This window comes from Pantherophis guttatus, chromosome 6 (genome assembly GCF_059756535.1).
Source record: "Pantherophis guttatus breed Tessera chromosome 6, ASM5975653v1, whole genome shotgun sequence".
Classification (NCBI taxonomy): domain Eukaryota; kingdom Metazoa; phylum Chordata; class Lepidosauria; order Squamata; family Colubridae; genus Pantherophis; species Pantherophis guttatus.
This window is the reverse complement of record NC_142068.1, coordinates 6,258,639-6,264,638: the sequence shown is the minus strand read 5'-3', so window position 1 is coordinate 6,264,638 and position 6,000 is coordinate 6,258,639.

The window sequence follows — 6,000 nt, the reverse complement described above, 5'->3', positions numbered from 1 at the left end:
TATTAAGCTGGTTATTAAGACCAGCTGCCTGCAATTACTGCAGGTTCGAATCTCGCCAAGGCTCAAGGTTGACTCAGCCTTCCATCCTTTCTAAGGTAGGTAAATTGAGGACCCAGTTGTGGGGGCAATAAGCTGACTTTGTATAAATATACGAAAGTATGTAGGCTATTGCTGAGCACATTTTAAGCTGCCCTGAGTCTCCGGAGAAGGGCGGCATATAAATCAAATTAAAAATAAAAAAATAAAAAAAAATACTTTATCTAAATGGCTGCTTGCAGATAGTCAACTAAGCTTCTTTAGGTTTGCCTTTGGTGATGCTTTCTGTAAAAAAATAAATACCTTGCTTTCAATATACACACTTTCATAATAATAATAATAACTTTATTGTCATTGTACGTGTATACACAGTATACCCATACAACGAAATTCACTTAACACCCAAAGACCAGGTCCAACACACATAACAATCCCCAAACGCACTCCCACCCACCACAAATTCCCCACCCCTAAACCATCCAAAAATCCACACAACAGACCAAGTAATGCTGTCAGTTGTGGGGTAAATTAATTTTCAGTTAAATGGAACAGTTTGAGACAAACTGAAACAGAAAGAATTGAGCTTGCAATGGTTAGCTCACAGTGACCTAATGTAAATTTCTCTCAGAACATTTCTGGGATTCTCTGAATCTCAAGATGTACAGTAGATGTTTCTTTCTTCACTAAGACATTTTTTGGGGGGGATAGAAAAGGGTAGAAGCAGTGGTGAAATGTAAAATTTGGTTCTGTGGGCATGGCTTGGGGGAGAATGTGACTGGGTGGCCGTGGCCAACTTTTTTTATTATTATTATTTTTAAAACCATTTTTACAACCATTTTTGTAAAAAAAAATGCTTCTAAAAGCCTCTGACGATCCCAGCTGTGTTGCCTGATCGGCAGAGGCTTTTTTTTTCTTTTAAAAGCTTCTGACGATCCCAGCTGAGTTGCCTGATCGGCAGAGGCTTTTTTTTTCTTTTAAAAGCCTCTGATGATCCCAGCTGAGTTGCCTGATCATCAGAGGCTTTTTTTTTTTTACTTTTAAAAGCATTTTTCAGCTGAATAGGTTGTAGAAAAAATGCTTTTAAAAATTAAAAAAAAGCCTCTGATGATTGCGTGGCTCAGCTGGGCATGGGGGTGGGCAGGGATTTTTGCTACTGGTTCTCCGAACCACCCGACACCATCGCTACCGGATCAGACGATCCGGTCTGAACCGGGAGCATTTCACCCCTGGATAGAAGTAACCAGAAATATATTGTGTTGTTATGAATGTGTATTATTTGTACATAAGTACTTGTGCAAAATTTTCTCCATCTTTCTGAAATGTATAAATATGAATATATCTCTTTGTTGGCAGGTTGTCTCACTTATCTTTCAGAGGAGACATTCCCACCTCCCAGTGCATTTAATAAACACTGCAGTGAGCCTTGATCATGTCTTTGTGGTCCGTTGTTTTCATTCCACACGCTTATTTCTGGACTTTCTTCTCTTGCAAAGACAAAACTTCACACTGTCTTTCAGGTGTGGTCTGTCCATGCAGCATAGAGCAGAACTATCATTTCCCATGATCTCAACATCATCCCTCTCTTCATCCAGCCCAAGATGAGAAATCTTTTAAAATTACAGGAGTAACCCTCACTATGCTGATGACACTGCTGTGATAGCTGACAATATAAAAAAATCTGGAAACTCTGCCACTGAGAGTCAAGAAATACAGTCGAAGATAAAAAGGTGGTTAGAAGAGATGACAGCACAACAAAAAGATCTGAAACCAGAACTATTCTTATTACCGTATTTTTTGGAGTATAAGATGCACTTTTTTCCCTCCTAAAAGAGGCTGAAAATTTGGGTGTGTGTTATACTCCGAATGTAGCTTTTTCGAAGCTTTGCCTGGTCCCTCTGACTCTCAGCTGTGAAACTTTTTTTCAGCCCTAATGAGGCGCTAGCGAGTGAAGCAATTGTGCTTTGCCTGCTCCCTCCGACTCTCAGCTGTGAAGCTTTTTTTCAGCCCTAACGAGGCACTAGCGCAGTGATCTCTGTGATTTGCCTGCTTTTCTCATTGCTTCTCTCTCCAAAGATCAGTTGTGCTTTAGAAACTGTTTTTTATCCCCAAGCAGGGGATAAAACACCAGCAAACTAATGTGCTGAAGCTGACCAGACTAAGGACGCTAGCTAGATGAATACCTGGTAGGCTGATTTTCCCCCCCCCCCCTATTTTCCTCCCCAAAAACTAAGCTGCATCTTATACTCAGGTGCATCTTATACTCCGAAAAATATGGTAGGTATACTACTGGGGAAATACAATAAAATAACCACATACTTAATGTTACATGTAATAACAGCAGCTAGAATCACAGATGCACAAAATTGGAAAAATGAAAGTATACCTATAGATGAAAAGGTAATAAAGAAAATATTAGAATGTGCTGAATTGGACAGGTTAACGATGGAACTTAAAGAGGAATCAGAGTATTACTTAACATGGGATTTATTGTACAAATGGTTAGATAACAGGTGTAGAGATTAGTAACTTAATAACGAAAGAAGATCAACAAAATAGAAATAGAAAGTTATATCGAATATATACCATAAGCAATAGTAATATTGGACTGTACGTGACTATAGATTAAAACATACAGAGTGATAAATGTATAGAGTGTTATGGAACAACTATGAAAATAATGGTTATAACTATGATGTACAACATTATGTATTTAAAAGAGTCTATACTGTATGACTATGAGAATAATGGTTATACTCAGGGTGTATACCTACCTATACTTAAAAAGGACTTGATTCAGCCAGTACACTGTCGTTGCAAAACTGGAAACGTGATGTATAATAAAGGAAAATGTATAATAAAAATATTTTTTTTAAAAAAAAGAAAGTCAAGGAACACAATGAAACAATGAGACTATGATTAAATAAAAAGATCAAACGAGTAGCAATAGTTTCAGCAACTAGCCTTACAATTAACAATTAATAGGTGATTGACAGCCTCTGCCTTTTATATTCTAGTATATTTTGTGATCTAGTTCTAGTATAGAACTAGATCATAAAAGTATAGTTTTATGATCTAGTATAGTTCTGGATAGCTCTGCAGACAAGGCACTGTAATTTAACACCAGCTGTCTGCAATTAAAGTAAGATCGAATCTTGCCAGGCTCAAGGTTGACTCAGCCTTCCATCCTTTCTAAGGTAGGTAAATTGAGGACCCAGTTTGTGGGGGCAATAAGCTGACTTTGTATAAAATATACAAAAGTATGAAGGCTATTGCTTAACGCACTGTAAGCCGCCCTGAGTCTCCGGAGAAGGGCAGCATATAAATCAAATTTTTAAAAAAGTATAACAGTAAAGGAACCAGAACACAAAGAAATATACTGCAGACCTGCACTTAACAGGCTACTAATGACGTTCTTGGAAATGATATTCAGATACCATGATATTTTTATAATTACAAAGATTAGAGTTATGGAGGTAATGGTTTTCCCTGTGGCACTCTATGGAAGCGAAACTCTGGACTTTGTAGAAGCAGGAGAGAAAGAATGCTGATGGTTCTGATCTTTTGTGTGATGAGTAAGGAAAGGGACAACCAGTCACGAAGTACAGGAACACAATTACAGAGAAAATGGATCCCCATTGGAGGATCTGAAGTGCCAGATTAGGGACAGATCAGAATAGCAGAATAACAGAGTTGGGAGGGATCTTGGAGGTCTTCTAGTCCAACCCCCTGCTTAGGCAGGGAAACCCTAAACCATTTTGGACAAATGGTTATACTGCTTCCCTTTCGCCTTTCAGCTTCAATCTAGGAGCCCTCAAGCAGTCGCATTCACAACAAACCATTTTATACCAAATTTATAATTGCTGATAAAGAAATAAAGGGAGACTAGTATAGATCTATTTCAAGCTATTTAGCTCTCATCAGCTAGCCATACCCTTACTCGGATTCACACTTGGGCTGCCTGCATATTAGGTAGTTGTATTAACCTCTGAGCCACATGTTTTCCTCCCTTTATCAGTTTCAGCCAGGGGAGAGATGTTTTTCTGTCGAAGCACCTGGTCTACCCCAATATGGGAGGGAGCATACTGCTTCCCTTTCATCTTTCAGCTCCAATCCAGTGTGTGTGTGTGTGTGTGTGTGTGTGTGTGTGTGTGTGTGTACATACATACATACATACATACATACGTAAAGAAAGAAGTAGACATCCTGCAAGCTCCGGAACTTAAATTTTTAAAATTTTAAAATAATTAAAATTTTATTTTTTTTAATTTAAATTTTTAAAATTAATTTTAATTTATTTTATTAATTATTTTAAAATTTTAAGTTCTGGAGCTCGCAGGATGTCTGCTTCTTTCTTTATAATATACCTGGAACTCATATTTTTAGAATAGTTTGTAATATATATACATACATAGATACGAGTCTTGGTGTATTCGGGACTTTTCCCATGTAAGATTGAGAGTATCTTGGTGACATTTCGAGGAGGTCCCATTCGTCATCTTCAGGCTGGTGTCTTTGGCTTCGTGCATATGCGAGCAAAGCGTGATCGGAGATGCCGTCTCTCTATAAATACTGGTGGGGAGGTGTGGAGTGCTGGCTTTGTTGTTGTAAGCGGGTTGCTTGGCTATGTTGTTATATCTTGATTAGTTAATGGAGTTGATGTTTGCAGATTAGTCAGCTGTTTCATATGACCCGAATACACCAAGACTTGCATACCTGTACCCGTGAAAATCTACGAAAACAAATACATACATACATACATACATACATACATACATACATTGTGTTTGTGTGTGTGTATGTGTTTTCTAAACCTGTATTAAAATACTATAGGAAGTAAGAGATGCCTATGTGAATTTTTTCCCAATTTTAGAATGTAAAAATAAAGTATCGTTACCTTTAGCCTTATTTGTATGGGCTAAGACAAAAAATATATAAGGTGCAATGATATATCCCTAAAGGTGATATCCAACATTCAGTATGAGCACAGGACTGAGCCAAAATATTAGGGGGAATAGTCTTCAAAGATTTATGATCAGTGTTGATCATAGGCAGTGTTATGATCAGCATTTTTCATAGGCATATTTCTTCAATGACCACACAAAACAACAAAGAAAAAACATCTCTCTCTCAACCACAGGTTCATCTAGAAAACTATTAGCATCTTAGATCATGCTAAGCCCCCAAATGCTAGGGAATTTCTAGAAGCTTCACATTCAGACATTAATAGACACATAGAGATAAGCATATTTACATATCATTCAAGGAAAACAATAAAAAAAAACAAAGAAGGAAATAAAAAGGTAAGAGTACATCCTTCCCAGCAAACAACATCAAAATAAATAGGGATTAACACAGGATAAACAAGCAGGATTTCCAGCTGTACTTCCAGCGCTATTGGAGGCGAGAACCGCAAGCTCCACAGCCCCGCTCTGAGCTTTCCCATTCAGAGGGCTCCAAAAGGAGCCATAGCCACCCTGTGGGGTGGTGAAGTAAAGGAGGTGCCTTGTAGGTCAAGGAGAGCTGCATCTCTCCTCCCTGACTTCATAAATCGCCCTCATTTAAAGACAAGGAGCAGGGGCACTCAACATGGCTGCCATGATGCAGGGGACATCTTGAATACCTAAGAGAGTGCAGGAGTGAAGAGATGGTGAATGGTGTGTGAACTGGGTGAGAGAATATTTTCTGTTAAAATTTGACCCCATGGAAATTTAGGGGGAATATATATCTAGAACTATATTGTTAAAGCGGCAAACAAGCACTGTGAAAAACTACTAAATTGGAAGGAGGATTCAAGAGAAGGTGTGTTTTTTAAAATATAGAAAATTGGACTCTCAAAGTAAGAAGATGTGGTATTGAGAAGGCATTTTAAAATGCTGGAACTATGGACTTAAAAATTAATACTGCTTTTTATTGGAATTATAATTTAAAACAATTAAAATCAGACTTGCCAATAACACATCGTGA